The sequence below is a fragment of the Loxodonta africana genome, chromosome 8, assembly GCF_030014295.1.
Source record: "Loxodonta africana isolate mLoxAfr1 chromosome 8, mLoxAfr1.hap2, whole genome shotgun sequence".
Taxonomy (NCBI): domain Eukaryota; kingdom Metazoa; phylum Chordata; class Mammalia; order Proboscidea; family Elephantidae; genus Loxodonta; species Loxodonta africana.
In genome coordinates, this window is record NC_087349.1 from 83,689,829 (window position 1) to 83,711,243 (window position 21,415).

The 21,415-nt window shown below is 40.2% G+C and overlaps 1 protein-coding gene across 2 annotated transcripts in view; it reads left to right on the top strand.

The window, feature by feature from the left end:
• The first annotated feature begins 17,951 nt into the window (after window positions 1–17,951).
• Window positions 17,952–21,415, top strand: part of KLHL7 (kelch like family member 7) — a 127,539-nt gene continuing 124,075 nt past the window's right edge. For both annotated transcript variants that reach the window (XM_023544356.2, XM_010587217.3), the window contains exon 1: window positions 17,952–18,290. The gene's annotated coding sequence lies outside the window, so the exon portion shown is untranslated. The remainder of the gene's footprint in view (window positions 18,291–21,415) is intronic.

The window sequence follows — 21,415 nt, forward strand, 5'->3', positions numbered from 1 at the left end:
GATGTTTCTCCCACAGTGCTGTTGGGTGAGTTCAAACCTCCAAAACTTTGGTTAGCAGCCAAGCACCTAATTGTTGTGCCACCTTAACGAAAAAACAAAGCAACAAAAAAGAATAAGATCCCTAGAAAGAAGAAAATATAAAAATGCAGCAAAGTAGATTTCTTCATATCCTAAAATAAATTAAAATGTTATAACAGATATTTCAGTGGGAGAAAAGGCCTCTTATCTTTTTTTTTAATAATTTTTATTGTGCTTTAAGTGAAAGTTTACAAATCAAGTCAGACTCTCACACAAAAACCCATATACACCTTGCTACACACTCTCAATTACTCTCCCCCTAATGAGACAGCCCGCTCTCTCCCACCACTCTCTCTTTTCGTGTCCATTTTGCCAGCTTCTTTTATCTTTTAATAGTTGAGCCAGTGCTGCTCATATTTATGAGAAAGCTATATAGATAGGAGTGGAAAACCCAGTGACTAATTGCTATCCTCAAGTGATTGGAAATGAAAAATATCCACATGTATCTTCCAAGGCATTTTATTAGCCAATGTGTTCTAGACGAATTACGGCTAGGAAAGTCTTATTATACAGCTTTTATAAATCATATTTTTGAAAAATATTTTATAATATGGAAAAAGACAGTTCTTCTATCATGTTAGATGAAAACGCTGGATACAAAGCCGTGTATACAACATGACCACAATTTTGCAAATGTTTGTTTCAGGAAGATATATCAGAACATGTAAGCATTAAGAAATCATGGGTGATGCAACAACACCAACAACCACCAAAAATATGTTTGTGGTTCCAGAAGTATGTATATAAGCATAAATGTGTATGATATGAATATGTGGGTACATTACATGTACACAGATAGATGTATCTAGAGGCATATATACATATATATATACTCATACAGGTGTGTGTGTGTGTGTGCATGTGCATCCATATATATAATAAGCCACATAGGGGACAAAAATACAGATACTTCTTAGACATACCCAAACACCTCGATTGTTTTTTGGGGTTTGAAGGCTTAGGCGCATAGTCACGGGACAACTAAGTTAATTGGCATAATATAGTTCATCAAGTGTATGTTCTGCATCCCTGTGTGGTGAGTAGCGTCTGGGATCTTAAAGCTTGCAGGCCATCTAAGCCACAACTATTAGTCTCTACTTGTCTGGAACAAAAGAGAAAGAAGGAAACCAAAGACTCAGAAGAAAGTAGTATACTGGACTAATAGTCTACATGAACCATGGCCTCATCTACCCTGAGACCAGAAGAACTAGATAGTACCTAGCTACCACTACCAACCATTCAGATCAGGGCCACATTAGATGGATCCTGATAGAATGAGAGAAAAATGTGGAATAGAACTCAAATTCTTTAAAAAGTTGATATTAGAGGACTCCTTGAGACTCTCGCCCTGAGTTATTCTTTAAACCTTAAGCCAAAATTATCCGTTGAGGTCACCTTTTAGCTAAATAATAGATTGGTTCATAAAATAAAGAATGCTACCCATGGGTAACAAGCTCCTTTAAAAAATCATCTGTATGAAACCAAATGATCAAAAATCACTCTAAAGCAGAGATGAGAAGGTAAGGGGGCAGGGAAACTAGAGTACTGGAAATAGTACAATTAGAACGGAATAAATGAGAGTGACACGTTGTGGAAAACGTAACCAATAATCACTGAATAATTTCTGTAGAAATTGTTAAATGAGAAGCTAATTTGCTATGTAAACTTTCACCTTAAACACAAAAAAATATTACTAAAAAAAAAAAAAAAGAAAGAAAGATCCCTGGGTGGCGCAGTTTGTACTCAACTGCTGGTCTAAAGGTTGGCTGCTCAAACCTACCCAGCTGCACGCAGAGGGAGGGAGGCCTGGCAATCTGCTTCAGTAAAGATTACAGACAAAAAAAACCTGCGGAGCAACTCTGCTGTGTAATACGTGGGGTTACCACGAGCTGAAATCGGCTCAACGGCAGCAGGTTTGTATTTTGTTTTGTTTTCTTACATGCTATTAGAGATTGGGATCATAGTTACCCTTATGGGAAGCACGAGAGGGTGTCTAACCAGTAAGCCAGTTGCTGTCGAGTCGATTTCAATTAATGGCGACCCCATGTGTGTCAGAGTAGAACTGTGCTCCATAAGGTTTTCAACAACTGATTTTTCAGGGGAAGATCTCCAGGCCTTTCTTCCAGGTTGCTTCCAGGTGGATTCAAGCAGCCAATCTTTCAGTTCGCAGCTGAGCAAGCTAACCATTTGCACCGCCCAGAGAATAATGGGTGCTAGTAACGTTCTGTTTCTTGATCTGGGTGCTGGTTACGAGCATTCATTAAGTCTCCAAAAAAAATCACTCTGTACATAATATATTCACTTTTCCTTACGTATCATATAATTTAATAAAAAATAATTCCTAAACATTAAAAATTTTTTAAAAATTTAAGAAATCTTGGGTAAACATGAAATAAGCAAACATATAAAAACCAAAAATTATTAGTGGTTACCGGGGATAGTAAGGAGTTTTGCCTAGGCTGAATTGAATGTATATTCCTGGTGGTGGAATAATTTGGAAAAAGATAGTGAGAAGGGTTGCACAAAGTGAAGAATGTAATCAATGTCACTAAATTGCACATGCAGAAGTTGTTGAATTGCTGTTATCTTTCATTGTGTATTTTTCACCATAATTTTTTAAAAATCATAGGTGAATTTTATTTTCTTCTTTATGCGTGTTTTTCATTTATCAAATGATCTGCAATAAACGTGTTAGTTTTATAACTAAAAAGAGAGACACGTACTTTTTTTTTAACACAAAGAGACGGCATAGGATACATTGCTTATTGTTAATTCTGCCTAAGGGAAGCTCAGTTAAACACTCTTCCTTTCACTTTTAGTCAATGTATTATTCAAAAGTCTTTAAAGTGCTTCTATAAATCCCACAGAGAAGCTTTATTGCTGACAAGCCAAAGGCCTCACTAAGTGAGTATTTCATGTGGAAGCACAAAGTTGTATGCACATTTTCTCTTCAAATGGGGGCCCAGCAGACAACATGAGAAAGTACGGAGGTAAATATACTAAATTGTGCACCCGCCGGCCCCCCACGCTACCACCACCATCAGAGGAAGCAGAACTGTGTTTCGTCATCCTACAGTCTCTGCAATAATAAAGTAGTTGGCCCATAGAGGGATTTCAGAAACACAGGTTAAATGAGTTCACAAGTAGTTTTCCTCTTCTGCCTCTGGTTTATGAATCTTTTTCAGTTTTACAAACCTATTTCCAAAGTCCATAGGCTAAGTACTGGAAAATGCTTTCTCCCTTTTGTGATCACTCACTGCACTCATCAGATGCAATGTGTTTCAATTACATTTAGTTTAACACTTCATTGTGTATCACCTTGAGTATGATCAAAATTGTTCAAAGGGCAGTGGCAGCAATTACCTCCTTGCCTGAGCTGCTGAGTGGTATCCATGGAGCAACTCAGCAAGCACAAGTACTGGATGAAGGGTGAGTGAGTCTGGGACCTCAAGGCCCAGCTCCAAGGAGAGGGGTGAAAAGGAATGGCTGGGAGAGGCACAATCCTGAGTCCAAAGATTTTGCCAGCCACTCACTCTGGTTTGTAACTTTTGGGGCTAAGAGAGTCCAAAGTATGAATAACACTTCCAGTTTTCTATTTTGTTCTCATTTACTTAGTCATCATCACCACGCCCTGATATTTATGCCAAAAAAATGTTTCAGTGAGAGAGCATAACATCACCAGCATTCAGTAAGGACAACCCTGGCTCCGATTTCCCCCACCGCTATTCAGAAGTGACCCGGCCCATCGTCAAGCTGGCCTTTTTTGACACCTGTTGTACTTGAAGAGCCAAACTACACCTTCTCCTGACTTCCCCACTTACCCAAGGCAAGCGCTCAGCACAGGCAGGGAACTCATGTCCAGGGCCATCTACCTTGTGCCATTTATAGGGCTCCTAAAATTTATCCCTCAAAAAAAAAACCTCTATCCCTATGGGCTGGACCATGGTACTAACCATTAATCACTCTCACAGATTTTTCTCAAAGTTGAATTATACCACCAGGAGAACAAGATCCCACATCTGTCATCAAAAAATGTAACAAAGAAACAACAACAAAATAAATAAAATTTAGGGGAAAAAAATATAGCAAGGATAAGTTGGTCAAATCCCAAAGAAAGGGCAGGGCTTTTGGAAAGACGATTGGGAAGGCAGAGGGAAGGAATACAGAAATTCAGAAACTGAGAGAGTGCCTAGGAGGGACTCACACCCTGGAGACTGTGGGCATCAAGACACTACCAGGTGCTGGGAAGACTCAGAGGGACTGTGAAAGGAAATAAGAAGCGCCAGAAAGAGCAAGGAGGGGCAGGCTGTGTTGCCTCATGTCGGTCCTGCTGGGGGTCACTGAGGGAACTATTTACCCAGTCATTCGGGGAAGCCATCTCTGCAATTTTTGTAACTTTTTAAAGTTGAGGTAAAACACACATATAGGAAAGTAAAGAAGACAAAAATATGATTAGCTCAGTGGATTATCACAAAGCAAACACTGCAACCACCTATCCAGGTGAAGAAAGAGAATATTCCAGAAGCCTCTTTTGGCCGGCCCACAGTTGTCCTCCTTTTCTCCTTCCCAGAAATAACCTCTATTTTGACTTCTAATGTTTCAGTTTATCTATGCCTGCTAAATTTTATATAAATAGAATCATACCAAATATACACTTTTGTGTCTGGCTTTTTTCTCTCAATGTTATGTTTGTGAAGAGCATCCATGTTTCTTGTTGTTTTGTACTTTGTTCATTTTCATGGGTATATGGTATACTACTGTATGAATATGTCCTGATCTATTTGATAGTTCTAAAGCTGATGGGCTTTTGGGTTGTTTCCAGTGGTGAGCTATAACTAATAGTGCTGCTGGGAGTGTTCTTGTACGTGACTCTCAGTGCCCTTGGACATGGACTTCTGTGGTATATATCCAGGAGTGGAATTGCTGGGTACGACACTGGCATATGCTCTCCTTTAGAGGATACTGCCAAACCATTTTCCGAAGTAGCTGAATCCTTTACATACCCACCAGTGGAATATGAGGATTCCAGTTGCTCCACATCCTTGCCAATATTTGTATTATCAGTCTTTTAAATTCCAGCTATTCTGGTGGGTGTGTAGTGGTATCTCATCGCATTTTAATTTGCATTTCCCTGATGACCAATGCAGATCTTTTTATGCTCTGCGTGTCTGTTTTATTCCAAATCACTGCTCAGTCACATTTAGATTGAGAACTAGCAATCATTTATCAAGTCCCAACCATGAGTCAAGGTGGGCAGTGGTGAGTGGTTCGGCGGTAGAATTATTGCCTCCAATCTGGGAGAACTGGGTTCGATTTCTGGCCAATACACTTAATATACAGCTTCCACCAGTCTGTCAGTGGAGGCTTGCTTGTTCCTGTGATGCTGACCAGCTTTCAGAGAGCCTTCAGACCAAGGTGGGTTAGGAAGAAAGGCTTGGTTACCTGCTTCCGAAAATCAGTCGGTGAAAACCCTGTGGTTCACAGCGGTCTGATCCACAACTGATTATGGGAATGGTGTAGGACTGGGCGGCACCTTGTGCAAGGGGTTGCCATGAGTCAGAGTTTGACTCACCAACAGCTAACAACTGTGAGCCAGAGACTACATGTACATGTGTTAGATGCCTTCATGTACATGAGCTAAAGGTGATGGTGAGGGATTTTTCTGAACTGGGTGATTTCCGGTCAGCACTGCTGGTTTAACTCTAGGGCACATAGTCACTGACATCATGGAGGAAGCACTTCTGTGTGATGAATGGCCCAGCGGGGGCAGAAGCTGAGTGGTGGGAATGGGGTTGAGAGTTGAGAGCAGTATTTTCAAAACTTTGCTGCTTGGAAATAGTTTATGCCAGTTTCTGCAACTAAATAATTTTACCTATCAGCCACAAAGGAGCCCTGGTGGTATAATGGTTAGAGCACTCGGCTGCTAACTGAAAGGTCAGAGGTTCAAACCTACCAGCCACTCCTTGGAAGAAAGGTGTGGCCGTTTGCTTCCGTAAAGGTTACGGCCTTGGAAACCCTATGGAGCAGTTTTACTTTGTCCTGTAGGGTCACTATGAGATGGAATCAACTCGATGGCAGTGGGTTTGGTTTTGGCTTTGGTTCTGATCAGCCATAAAATAGGATGATGATTAATACCACTACAGACAATACTAGTCCTGAAAAGCCAGGGAAAAGAGAACTTTGACAAGTGTTTGGTGGTATTGTGAAATAAAAATTTCTGAGAAAGATCTTTCTCAATGACTCACAGAGAGAACAGGCTCTCTGAAAATGTGGGTGAACCTTAGGTAACATGCTGTCTTTGAGGGTCAAAGAAAGACTTATTTTTGATAGATGCTGTGGAGTTGATTTCAACTCAAAGGGACCCCATGTGACATAGTAGAACTGCCCCATAAGGTTTTCTAGCCTGTAATCTTTACAGGAGCAGATTGCCAGGTCTTTCTCCCATAGAGCAGCTGGGTGGGTTTCAACCACCAACCTTTCAGTCAGCAGCCAAGAACTTAACCATTGTGCCACCAGGGCTCCTTGAAGAAAGGCGTACTGGCCTCAGATTCTGCCTGGTGAAGTTTTGCCCAGAGGTGGCAACAGGGGCAGACAAGGGACTTATTTTCTGTTTTAGAAAAAAGGCCTGAATTACCTTTCTCTGCATCTCAGCCAAGAGGGGGGCTAGTTTGACCTTTCCCTGCTGCCTCTGACACAGAATATATGAATATTCATCATAGAATCTGTTTATCAGATTGAGATACTATAAATGTGGGAAGAGTGATAAGAATATGAGGAGAATACTTGGGAAGGGTAACACATTAAGTAGTAACCCTTAACAGGCACACACTTGGTTAGGAGATCCACTGCTGAAATCTCACTAAAAGGAAAACCCTGAAGGACAAATGGATTCCCTGGGTAGTGCGAATGGTTAACATGCTCAGCTGCTAAATGAAAGGTTAGAGGTTCATGTCCGTCCAGAGGTACCTTGGAAGAAAGCCTGGTTATCCACTTCCATAAAACCAGCCATTGAAAACCCTATGGAGCACAGTTCTACTACGACACACATGGGGTTGCCATGAGTCAGAATCAACTCAATGGCAACTGGTTTTGAAGGGCAAATAGGTCTCGATTGAGCAAAGGGCCTAGGAAAGTCTGAAATGCTGGATCGCATTCAAAAGAGCCACATTCAAGGGAGAGGTAGTGTGGCTCCTAGTTAAGCTAGTAACTAGCTCTTCATAACATGAAATAAAGTAGGAGGAAGAAGGAAACTTGGAAGAAGGAGTGGGACATGAGGCAACTTAAAACAACAGTCAGCCATTTCCTAAATTTTCCCTATACTGACTCTGAAGCATTAAAACTTAAAGTGTCCTGCATTCACTGGACGCCCAAAGTCCCTACTGAACCCAACAGAACCAGTCATGCTGGCCACTATCTTTACCCATCCAGATTGCCATACAATGCACCTGTCCTACATTTCGACAGGTCCAGATGACCTCTTTTCAGATCCACTCAGCTTGATTAAAGAGATGTAGGTGGGCTCTAACATAACCATATTTTCATTTCTGTGCAACTTGTACCTTTTTGTGTTTGTGTGAACTTCCTTATTCATATGGATAGCCCAGTATCGATGGCACATGTCTGCCCAGAGGTTAGAAGTCTGACAAAGGAGGCCTGTTTATTTTCCATTTCCTATCCAGATTCCTGCCTTGCTCTGATTCCCAAGAAGCTCTGACTACCCGCAGTGCAACTCCTGGGCTCCATTCTGGCTGGGTTTGGTCAGTGGGAGGCACGTGCAGGAGAACTGAGGGCTGAAGGAGTGAAAGAGAAAACAGGTAATTATTTCCTGCTCCCTTTCTTCTTTGGTATCCTGAAGAGTGGACTTCCTCCAGCTAATGACATCTGTCCTCTTCTTGCCTCTCAGGCCTACGGGTGGTAACAGCTTCCACTGTCACTATCCTGGGGGTGCTTCAACATCTTTGCTGGTTCCCTTAGCCTAGTTTCGCCTCTGTAAATAGTCCCTTTATCAAAATCGCTTCCTGAACTATTTCGAGTGGGGAATTCTGTTTCCTACCGGAACCCCGGCAGATACAAAACTATTCTCTTCAAGAAGGAAGTTGTGAACCACAGTGCTCCATTACCTCTCCCCTTTTGATGCTAACCTTGACTGTTCTTCTCATTTCCAGAGAGAGATGGTCTGGTGAAAAGAAGGGGCAGAGTTGAACAGTGCCTTTTTTATTATTATTACTTAAAACCAAACAAACCAGTTACCGTCGAGTCGATCCCGGCCTCTGGCGATTCCACGTGAAGTGCGCTCCACAGGGTTTTCACGACTGTGATGTTTCAGAAGCAGACCACCAGGCCTTTCTTGTGAGGCACCTCTGGGTGGATTTGGATCACCAATCTTTTGGTTAGTAGCCACATGCTTAACCATTTGAGCCACTCATTACTGACACATTTTATATTCCACTGTTTTTTCTAGCTAGATTTCATCAGTACAGCAACTCACAACAGTATGCAGCCACATACTTCACACAGAAGCAATCCAGGTTTGGAATGGTTATTTGATAATGTAAATGGTCAGACTGCATGATCCACATTCCAAAGACCCTTTCCTCCCTCAGCACACTTCTTCCCACCAGAATAATTAGATTTGGCTTTGAAACGTGACCAGATAAAGCAGGCAGTTTCCAAGTTTCCCCTTTCATTATGCATTCAGAATAGATATGATCCATGACTTTAATTTAAATAAATTATTGTTTCAGTCAGGAGCTGGCAGCTTTTCAGAAGGACCATGCCAAGTTTTCATTTCTTTACTGAAATGTGTGCTTTCTATTGCTGGTTATAACCTTCCTCCCTGTCTCTTTTTCTTTTCCCTCCTCCCCCAGTAATTGGGGACTGAGGATGCTGTATCATCCAGGAACCAAGGAATATGTGACATTGTCTATTACAGATATTCTAAATTTGACAAGAAATGTCTGTGAAGTCTGAAAACTAAATATATTGAAGATGCAGAAGATTGGCGGGGGCGGGAAGTTTGCAATTGCAGGAAATAAAACTTGGAACTTTCAGAGCATTAAAGTGCTTAGATGGGGAGGGAGGAATAAAGACATTTTTAAGAGCAAAAATAGCTTGAATCAGCCAAAGTGTGTGCCATAGAATCCTAACACTGTAAGATTCTCCTGTATGGGTGGAAGAGGTTGATTTATAGTCAAATAATTTGGGGAAATATCAGAAAATGTGGCTCCTTCTTGGAGAGTCCCAATGCGTATTAAAGTCAACGAGAGCTACTACAGTAAAGAATCCTACTTAATGGTTTAACCCTCTCACAATGTTTAGACATGGAAAAATTTTAGATAATACAGAAGAGAGCAGTCCAAGGGCAGCCTCCATTGGATGCGGGGATTGTGTAGAGGGAGGAAATTTGGGAAATAGGAAATATCAAAACATGTTATTGGACCCCTTTAAAAAAGACTTAAACACACTCTGTCCTTAGGTAACGTGTATTTTCTGAAAGACAACCAAACGATTATGTCATAATAAAATGACCTTGCACACACAAAAGTCTTACATGGGAGTGTATCCGAGTTACAGATTGAAAATGTTGTTTGCTTACAGCCATAAAAAAAGAAGGCATGTTTCTACAGGGAAGAAATGAACTGGGTAAAATCAGTGGCTTCACTAGTGTTGGTGTCACCCAGTGCAGTGACTCAGGGTGTCATGCCCCCTCCCCGGACCTTCTTCCATACCAGAACCTACAGGATCCTTAGTAATGTTTTTTGTATTAATGTTACTCGTAAATCATAACTCCCATATATCACTGAATGTAATGGCAAAAGTAGTGACATAAAACAGCTAGCAAAATTAAAATTACACCTTTAAATTACAAAACCATATGCACAGCATAAATGGATTTACATTTACATAGTTTCATGTGGTAAGGAAACAGCAGAATTCGAAGCTACCTCAAAATTATGTTCATTTTAACATTAATCTTTACCATTACGTGAGATACATTAATGGATTTGGTTTGCATAATCAATAACAGCCCAAATAATGTAGAAGTTGTAGACAAATGCACATGGAAATATATTCTTAATGAAATAATTCCATAAAAATAAACAGGAACAAATACACAAGTATTTCAGCACTTAGTGAACATGTCGACTAAATCAAAACTTTCCTTGCCTGGCCTTCAAAGCTGCAAACTTGTGAATGACTTCATTGAAATCAATGCCTTTCACTAACATACTTTTTAATGTGTCTGTATTTTTTTTAATCATAATTCAAACTTAAACCCTGAAAATTTCATTAAAGTCAGATATATTTGCAAGACGGTGATTTTTTTTCCCTATCATTTTTCTTTTTATCATTGTTGTTGAGAATATACACAGCAAAACATACACCAATTCAACAGTTTCTACATGTACAATTCAGTGGCATTGATTACATTCTTCAAGTTGTGCAACCATTCTCAGCCTTCTTTTCCGAGTTGTTCCTCCCCCAGTAACAAAAACTCATGGCTCTCTAAGTTTCCAACCCAATCTTTCAAGTTACTGTTGTCAATTTGATTCCACATAAAGAAAGAAACAAACAAAAACCATTTCTGTCAAGTCGATGGGATTTCCAAGGAGTGGCTGGTGGATTCAAACTGCCAGCCTTTTGGTTAGCAGCTAGTCACTGTACCACCAGGGCTCCTGATCCCATACAGGCAGTTCTTAAAGGGCATAAGGCTCAAGGCAGACCTTTTTTTACTACTTAAACTATTGTCTGGTTTTAAGATGAGTTCAGGGGATATCTTTTGGTTGAGGGCTTAAAGATGATCTCAGGGCAATAGTTTCAGGGGTTTATCCACCCTCCATGGCTCCAGGAAGTCTGGAGTCCATGAGAACTTCAAATTCTAGTCTGCATTCCCCTCCCCACTCACCCCCACTCCTGCCTTTTGATCAGGATTCTACTATGGAATCTTTGATCAAAATGTTCAGTAATGGCAACTGGGCACCATCCAGTTCTGGTCTCATGGCAAAGGAGATGGTTGTTCATGGAGGCAATTAGCCACTCATTCCATATCCTCCTCTTATTCCTGACTTTCCTTCTTCCTCTATTGCTCCAGGTGAGTAGAGACCAATTATCATGCCTAGGTGGCCATTTGCAAGCTTTTAAGACCTCACACACTACACAACAAACTAGGAGGTAGAACAGAAGCGCTAAATACATTATTAGCCCAATTAACTGAGATTTCCCATGAAACCATGACCCTAAACCTTCAAGGAACCAAATCCCGTGAGGTATTTGGTTGTACATAAGCAGCCTTGGCAGCTACTTTTTTTGGTCTATATCATAAATATATCTACCACACAACTTTGGTCAATTCATTTTTTAAAGGTGTAGAACTTATTGACTGCAATTATAATAATCAGCTGTACAACCCTACCTTTAATCAATGTGACTTTTCTGTCATCGTTAACCCCCTTTCTCCCCCTCTCACCTGCCCCTGATATCCACTAGTAAACTTTGGTCTCTGTACATTTACCTTTTCTTTTTATATAAATGAGGTCATAAAATATTTGTCCTTTTGTGATTGGCTTATTTAGCTCAGCGTAATGTCTTCAAACTCCATCCATACTGTAGCATGTATCAAGACTTCATTTCTCCTACTGGCTGAGTAGAATTCCATTGTATATATGTTCAACCTTTTGTTTTTCCATTCATCTGTTGATAGGCATTTAGGTTATTTCCACCTATTGGCTATTGTGAATAGTGCTGCAATAAACATTGGTATACAAGCCTCTTTTGAGTCTCTGCTTAGAAGTCTTTTGGTTATATAAATAGGAGTGGAATTTCTGGGTCATATGATAGTTCTATTTTTAGTTTTTTGAGAAACTGCCACACTGTTTTCCACAACAGTGGTACCATTTTGCATTCCCACCAGCAATGGATAAAGATTCCAATTTCCCCACATCCTCACCAACATTTGTTATTTTCTGTTTTTGTTTTTATCATAGTCATCCTAGTAGAAGTGAAGTGGTATCTCATTTTGGTTTTGATTTGCATCTGTCTGATGGCTAATGATGCTGAGCATCTTTTCATGTGTCTGGTGTCCACTTCAATGTACTCTTTGGTGAAATGCCTATTCAAGTCCTTTGCCCATTTTATGATTGGGTTATTTGTCTTTTTGTTAAGTTGTCTAAGTTTTACATATGTATTGATTATTAGATTCTTGTTGAATATATGGCTTCCAAAGACATTCTCCCAGTCAGTAGCTTGTCTTTTCATTTTTTGGTAAATTCTTTTGATGAATAAATGTTTTTAATTTTTAGGAGGTCTCATTTATTTTGTGTTTTTCTGTTTGTGCCTTTGTTATTACATTAGATAATCCATTGTTGCAAGCTAGGCCTGACAGCATTGCCCCTGCTTATACTTCTAAGAATTTAATGGTGTTACCTTGCACATTTAGGACCTAAATCCATTTTGAAGTTGTTTTTGTGTATGGTGTGAGGCCTGGATCCTGCTTCATTTTTCTGCATGTGGGAATCCAATTTTTCCAGTACAGTTTATGGAACAGACTCTTCTTTCCACATTGAATGGACTTAGCACCCTTGTCAAAAATTAGTTGACCATAGATGTATGCGTTTATCTCTGGACTCTCAAACTCCATTCCATTGGTCTACATGTCTATTGTTATACCAGTACTGGGGTGTTTTGATTACTGTAGCTGTACAGTATGTTTTAAAATCAGGAAGTGTGAACCCTCCTACTTTGCTCTTCTCTTTTGAAACTCTATGGGGCAGTTCTACTCTGTCCTGTAGGGTCGCTATGAGTCAGAATCGACTCGACGGCAGTGGTGGTGCACTTTCAATACTGTTTTAGCTATTCAGGGTGACAGTGATGTTTTTAAAGTACATTTTAAAAAGACTAAAATTTTTAAAAACCTGAATTTAAGATTTAAGTTATATTTCTAAACATGTATCAAGAAACAGCATTTCCCTCACTTCATGTTCTAAACTGTCAGTTTCTCTACTTAGTTATCAAAGAGTTATACTGTATAATCAATAATTATATATGTAATTTTACTACCAATTTTAATCATAACTGTGATATAGTTGCAAATTGCTTTAATGTAATATTTCTTAGATTATATGAATACTAGCAATGAAATTGTTTTGTAAAACCTTTCTACATTGAATTACATTATTAGTTAAAGCATTATTAATAACTAAACGGAAGCCTTTTTTTATTTTTCTCCTTTTTCTTTAATTACTACTTCATTCTCAAAAAAAAGTTATTGATACAGGTTCACAAATACTAATTACCACTACACTGTAGCTAAAACACCAGAAATTTTGACAACATCAGCAACCATAAAAACACTGGCAGCTTGTAGCGCATGCAGACGTAACCATGCAATTTGAAGCATCACCGTCGTTGGGTAATAAAGAGCTCTAATCGGGGCACATTAGGAGGTTTTAAAAGTAAATTAGTATAGAGTTTTGCCTTACATTGATACATGTAAGCTAGGCTTACGAAGAATTTTTTTCTTATAGCTCACTACAGAGATATTTTTATAAAAAAAAACAAAAAATTTCTGCTGAAACACTGCACAAAAATTTTACAAGCAGTCGATTTGGTGTCACCCCCTCTGACAGTGTCACCTGGCACAGTCCACAGCCCCCATATCCTCTTAGTAATGCCACTGGGTAAAAATATGTATTATAGTTCTGGGGTGCTAGATGGAAGACCTGATATGTTATATGAGAGTTTTTCCTTTTCATTTTTAATATCCTATACATAGTTGCCTGACCCAAGCCATGGTGTTTTCAATCGCATCATATGCATTCGAAAGCTGGACAACAAATAAGGAGGAACAGAGAAGAATTGGTGCCTTGGAGTTGTGGCATTGGTGAAGAATATTGAATATACCATGGACTGCCAAAAGAACGAACAAATTTGTCTTGGAAGAAGTATAGCCTGAATGCTCTTTGGAAGCAAGAATGGCGAGGCTATGTCACACACTTTGGACAGGTTGTCAGGAGGGACCAGTCCCTGGAGAAGGACATCATGCTTGGTAAAGTACGGGGTCAACAAAAAAGAGGAAAAACCTCAACGAGATGGACTGACACAGTGGCTGCAACAACAGGCTCAAGCACAACAATTGTGAGGATGGCGTAGGACTGGGCAGTGTTTTGTTCTGTTGTACAGAGTCGCTATGAGTAGAAACTGACTCCATGGCACCTAACAACAACACAGTTACATATTTACAATAAAAATATAATCATAAGAAGCTGAAGGAATTTATTTCACTTCTGTTCCTACTCGGATTTATAAAACAGAATGGAGTCTCTAATAAACTGGCAGTTGTTAAGATTATGTGGATCGACTTCCTTAGAAGGAATTTATCTTGTCTAAGAATTTCAAGTGTTTCGTAATTGGAATATGTTTCTCAGTGACAACTACTACCTAATCACATTGAATCTTTCAAAAGACAATTGTTTTTCCCACCCACAGTATATGCAGTCTTGTGGTTTAAAGCACACAAATAGATTTGTATTTATATACAAATATTGGCTCACTAATGAAAGATAAAGTTGTCAGCTATTTGGAAGAGGAAAAACCCACTGCCATCAACCCTATAGGACAGAGTAGATCTTCCTCCCCCCAGTTACCAAGGTTGTAAATCTTTACAGAAGTAGACTGCCACATCCGTCTCCTGAGGAGTGGCTGGTGGGTTCAAACCATCAACCTTTGCTAGCAGCTGAGCAGTTAACCACTGCGCCACCAGGACTCTCAGGAAGAGGAAAAGCCGGCATTAAATTAAAATGTTGCTTATTTCAAATATATTTATTTCCAATCTAATGAGTCTTAGGAACTTTATGATTTTAAGCAGATAAGTATGGCCAAGCAGCACTCTGATTTGAACTAGCTTAAATAATACGGAAATTTGCAAACTCACATCCCCCAAAGTCCTGAGGAAGATCTGTCCTCAGGTTTGTCTGATTAAGGGGCTCAATGATGTCATCAAAGGTTTGGGTTCTCTTCCTCTTTTTGCTCTGCCATCTACCCACCCTGGCTTTTTCCTGAGGCTGGTGACAAGATGGCTGCCAGCAACAACTGAGGCAACATTGTTCATTATTCATGTATAACCCTCATGAAAAAAAAAAAAACAAAAAAACCACCAAACCCTCTGTCCTCGAGTTGATTCTGAGAGAGTAAATCCCCGAAATAAGGAATATGAATCCGTCCCTTTAATCTGATTGGGCTAGCTCACCACACTTGCCTATCACCAGAACAGGGCACTTACATCAGGTTGTCCTAAAGTAGTGATTCTCAAAGTGTGGACCCTGGGCCAGCAGAATAAACTGCTGAGAGCCTGGAAACTTGTTAGAAATGCAAATTATTGGACCCTACTCCAGACCTACTGAATCAGAAATTCTGGGTGTGGGGTCCAGCAGTCTGGGTTTTAACAAGCCCTCCATGTATTCTAACATTTGAAGGCCACAACAGCAGACTAAATAGGATCGAGCTATGGATATGGGGAAGGGATGGGTACCTGAGCCAAAACAGGGTTGTTAGGAAGGAGAGAGGGGGATGGAATCCCTGTTGAGCATCCAACACTGTCCACATCCTGAATTTTTTAAGGGTAGTTCTTGTTTTAAATATTCTGTTTCATGGGGTTTGCAAAATATGGTCACCATTAAAATGACTATCTCAAAAACTTTCTTAAATTCTTCCCATGAACATACAATGTCTTGTAAAGATGACGAGAATGTATCAGGATTCAAGAGAGCCAAGTACCAGTTCTAGTTCCGCTATCGAATAAATCCATGCTGCGGAGAAATTCACTTAAGACTCTCTGGACCCCAGTTTTTACTTTTGTAACGGCATTGGACTTGAGAGTCTTTAAATTTGTGAAAATGAAAACAATTGTAGCTAACATTTATCCAGTGCTCTACTATATGTCATGCACTGCCAAAGATATTATTTAGCAATTTATCATTTAATACCTAGCATAGCCCCTGTGAAGTGGTAACTTGCCCAAACTCAGTGAGCTTCTGGGTGAGGGAGCCGGGATTTAGGTCTGTCTGGCCCCATCTTCCATTTGCTTGGCCATTATACTATCCTGCCCTACTCTCCCCCACTCCCATCAAACTAACTCTTTGAGATTCTGTAATACATTTGGCGTTATGTAATTTAGCTTATTCTACTTTTTAGCAAAGAGGGAATTTGGTGTAATGATGTTAGATTCAGGCAATAATTTAAATCTTGGCTTCACCACTCTCCTAAATTTTAACTTTGGGAAAGTTATTTAGCTTCTCCAAAACTTTGGTTTTTAATCTGTTAAATGGCATTTTATATGGCATTTGTAAGGGCTAAAGGAGATAATACATATAAAAGTGATTTGCACAATGTCTGGGTTATAATAGGTATTTAATAAATGTTCCCTCCCCTGGCTATTGCCCTGTGGAAAGTGTTATAATTTGCTAAATAAGAAGGAAATATTTTTGAACATTTACTTATTTTCCAAGATAAATACTTCCATTCAAAAGCAACTTTTTAAATACCATCAGGAACGGGGGGTAAAAATCTGCTTGTGACTTTTTAGCTAAAATTTTCCTAGGTGTTAGAACCCAGATCTATGAGAACAAACCCGGCAGCTTCCATTAGCCTACCTTATCTATGCTCTCCTGATGATTTTTTTCCCAGATGTTTTTTAAGTGGAATATGCGGGGTCCACATTTTAATTTGGAGGACCATTTCCAAATTTCAGAACGATTCCTCTCAAACTGTGTTAAATCTATGGTCTCTAAGGGGTAAGGAGCCTGCTCTTTCCTTTCCCAAGTCCCTCTGCAATAAAGGGCAGCAGTACCCACAGATAAAGTTTTGGAAAAGCTATTTTTTTTTTTTTTTTTTTTTGCTCATGGCAACAAGGGCCATATTAGTGGATTAAGAATCTGCATGTATCCAGTCCTCGCCTTACTTCTCTATCATTTCTGATACTATCCACCTACATGGCACACTCACTCTGACCCCAGCCGTCCAGAGCTAGAGAAGATCTCACAGGTTAAAAGGATACCATCCTTTAGACTGCCAAATAGGCAGATGCCAGCCGCCACTTTGGGAGTCCACATGACACCCTCGCTTTCTCCTGTGGGCTCCCCCTTCTCCTTTGGGTTCAATAACTCATTGGAACAACTCAGAACTCATAGACAGTATTATACTTAGAATTCTAGATTTATTATAAAGAAAGGATACTAATCAAGAGCATCATAAGGAAGACACCTGGGAGCTTCCCCAACGCAAAGGTTTTTTGTCTCAAAGCGGGTGCATCACCCTCTCTTTGCCGGCCAGGAAACTCTCTGAGCCTTCGGGTTCCGGGTTTTTATTGACCAAAACCAAAAAACCAAACCCACTGCCGTCGAGTCCATTCCGACTCATGACTGACCAGTCCTGCAAAATAGGCTGAAATATGCCCCCTGAAGCATGTGAAATCAGCCTCCCCAATGAGTGTTTTCTGGTCTTGGGTGCCCCCACTAAAAAAAAAAAATTTTTTTTTTTTTTCAGTACAAATCCTCAGATGTGGCCCGGAAGTCCCAGACCAAGGCACCTCAATTACTCCAAAGGTTATTTCTCAGGCACAAAGGCCACTTTAAATTATTTACTTCACACTGTGGTTCTCAAGAAAAAAAAAAATCCCTTTGAAGCAGGGCTTTGAAGTGGTTCTTCCCAATTCAGTCATGGCCGAGGAAGCGTCACCGAAAGGAACCGGAATTTTTAGCAGTTGGGTGAACCGGAAGGGGAAATATTGTAGGTGAAGCCTGTTAGAAACTTAATTTCCCCCTTAGAGCATAAGGGCAGCGTAGGCGTTGTATAGCAACCAAATGTCTTGCCCATTGGATTTTGAGCACAGTCAGAAACAGCGGTGCCCCACTCAAAGATGGTGGCCGGCTTCGCTGCTTTCAATGTGGGTCGCTCTTTGCAGTCCTGCCAAAAGTCCGATCTCACGTGTTCGGCTCCCGAAAGGGCGCGCTACGCCTCTTCAAGTCTCCCATTCCCGGCCTTCTACCCGTAATTTTTCACGTTCCTGATACGTTCCGGATAACCCAAATAGTGGAAATTCAGGTCCGTTCTGGTTTCGTTTCGTGGGCCTTCACTGAACTGGTTCGAACCGGTTCAAAACCCTGCTTTGAAGCAACCACATCAAGGAAGAAAGAATTTCACCCTACAAGCTCAGACGGGTATGTGTTCTAAATATTTCATGACTCACTCCCATGAGTTCTAAAGAATTTTTCGGGACAGTTTGCTTTATGGTTCCATCATCACATTTTTAATGGTGAAAAATGATACAATTAGGAAACGCAACCTTTTCAAATACTTTCAAATTAAGAAGCTCTTATGTGTGCTTTACATTTTAATGTTATAGTTGGTTGTCAGCTGTTTAATTTTGTCATCTTGAAGAATAACAGAGACTTTGGAGTAAATTTACAGTAAATGGCTTCTGAAGTTATTTAATGCTTATACTTTCTTGCAGCATCATTCAAAAAGAGTGGACATTTATGGCCCTGTGTTTTCCAAGGTTATCACGGATACCCCTTACAGTCATATTCTGAAGCAAGTGTTTGACATCAGATTATTGATCCAGAGAATAACGCTCTTAAAATGTCCTTTATTGTAACCAGGAGGCAATAATAGATCATAAAGATGAATGTATGTTATTATTCCTTTGGTTGATACAGAAAACAAAAAATGATAAAAGTTTGTTTTATGGCCTCACCTTGTCTAACACAATGCCAGGAAGGCCTGTGGTTATTTATCGTGTGCCTACATGAGCAAAGAAGAATATGAAATTGAGAAAATATCCAACAATGTCATTAGTGGTAGTCATTGTTAATAATTCAACTGTATAATTGTGCCAAGTTTCCCTATAAAATTTTTTTTACCGTAATATATAGTTGTTCTGGTGCTACTGTATGGATATATGTTTTTTATTACCAGCAACCAGAGCTGGGTTAATAGCCAAGGATCTTTTGAGACTCTCTGGGGTGAAACCCAGGCAATGGCACTGTTTACAAACTCCCCAGGTGATTACAATGCGCAGGAAGGATTGAGAAGTGCTCATCCAAAAGACTGTACCAACTCTACTTGAGCACATACGTTTTCTTGAGTTCACTGCAAGCACCTACTGGCCTAATAATATAGTCTCATTAAGTACAGAGAAGTTTAAGGGCCTTGCTGTCTGCTCCCTGCCTACTCTCTTCTTCCTACTATCCCTTTTCAACTCCCCCTTGGGCAGAATATCATAGAGGGTGGTTTGCTGGAGGGTGTGTGTGTGTGTGTAGCAAAACTCTTTGTTCTTTTTCCAAATGAAATGTCCTTCAGACTCAACAAATGAGATCAAAAGAAAGCAGAACTGACAGACCTTCAGTGCAGTGAGGAGGGCCTGAGCCCCACCTTCCCTTTTTCCCCTCCTTAATCATCATCGGAACCCCAGGGCTTCTCAGAACACCGTTTTTGAATCTGCCTCTCAGATGCTGTAAACTTTACTGTCTCACTGAGTAATGGCCAAGAGAAAGCTTATTTCAAATGTGATAGGAAAGCCCCTAGAATTATCTGCTGGATTCACACAATATACAGCTTCACCCAGGTAGTCCTAGCTCTACCTCTGCTCATCGATGGCCATGCTGTGAAACAGCAATAATTGTGGAAGTCTAGAATATTGTTTTTCTCAAACCCCTGGTGTGCATCCTCCTAAGCACAGCCTTTCCTGATGGCTTATGGAATGGGGCAAATCATAATGTGTGCTCTCCCCCCTCTTACTTGCTGTTCCTCTACCTCCGAATCACATCCCAGGGAACATCCCAAAGGACCTAAAAAGGGAAACCCAGCCATGAAGGGGCAATGTATAACCTGAAAGAGGTATGTGAAATAAGGGAGGGCAGTTTGCCTACTTTGGTGATTTAGGAAAGTGGCTGTGGGCAGATAGCATAAGTCTTGGTCTTTGTTGAAAAACCAAAAAAACAAAGAAAGGCTGGTTATCAGCATGTCCTCTCTCTGGCCACCTCTGAGCTGTTTCTCTACCAGCAGCCTTTGTAACCACCAACTCCCCCTGCCCCCGCCTCCATCCCCTTCTGCAGGATTTGGGACCTGGGCTAATCTTTGTGATCGATCATAAAAAAGTTTGAAGGTGGTAGCTGGTAGTTCTGGAGCACATAAATGCATCTGTGCCCTTCAACAATCCAATGATTAATCCCATTTTAAAGTCAGTAAAGTTAACCAATTTGGCCAAGGTCATACAGTTGTGGACCCTAAAGTCCACAGGCTTTTCACTACATCAGGTTGTCCTGAAGGAAAGAGGTTTTAGTTGGAGGATGAGATGAAAGATGGGGCCATTTTGGAGAATGGTTAAATTTGGGGTCAGACCAGGTCTAGATAAGTGCTTTAATAGGGGTCTCTAGGAAGACCTGGGAAATCTGGGGAAGAAGAGGGAGGATCCTAGAGACAAACACTGCCTACTTCAAAAACCTGAAGAACATTAATTGGATTCTGATATAGGGGATTACTTAGTGTTGTCTAGAAACTAAGCATATACAGCTCATATTTTTTATTGTGTACTGTATTAATTTGATAAGAGATTTAAATTCAAATTCTGTGCTCACTTAATTCTTCAGCTCGTTTCTGAGACAGCCAAAAAAAAAGCCAAGATAATAATTATCTGTCATGGGTAGTCAAACATTGTGACACTGTGCATCAAATGTTGACTCATTTCATGTGGATCACCAATGGGATTGGCTTTCAGCCTTGTCTCTCATGGTCTATGTCAGAAATAAAGATCCACAGGTCACCCCCTCCTTCAGTAGCTCATTTATGATTTGTCATTGTGTTCCTTCTAGCTCTTGTGCATTGGATGTGATGGTAGATAAACCACAACAAGGTTGGGCTTTAATTAAACAATGTACCTCAATTAAAAACTAGCTCTAATCATCCGAATTCGAATAACCAAATGTTAAAAAGAATGTATAACTCAATCAGAAAAATATGAACATTGACTATATTTGATGCTATTAAGGAATTATTGCCTACTTCTTTTGGTATGGAAACCCTGGTGGCATAGTGGTTAAGTGCTACAGCTGCTAACCAAGAGGTCAGCAGTTCAAATCTGCCAGGCACTCCTTGGAAACTCTATGGGGCAGTTCTACTCTGTCCTGTAGGGTTGCTATGAGTCGGAATGGACTCAACAGCCATGGGTTTTTTGGTTTTCTTTTGGCGTAATAACAGCATTGTGCTTGGTTTTTTTTTTTTGTTTGTTTGTTTTCCTAAGGATATTTATGTTTTAAAGCTATGCACCAATATAGTTACAGATGAA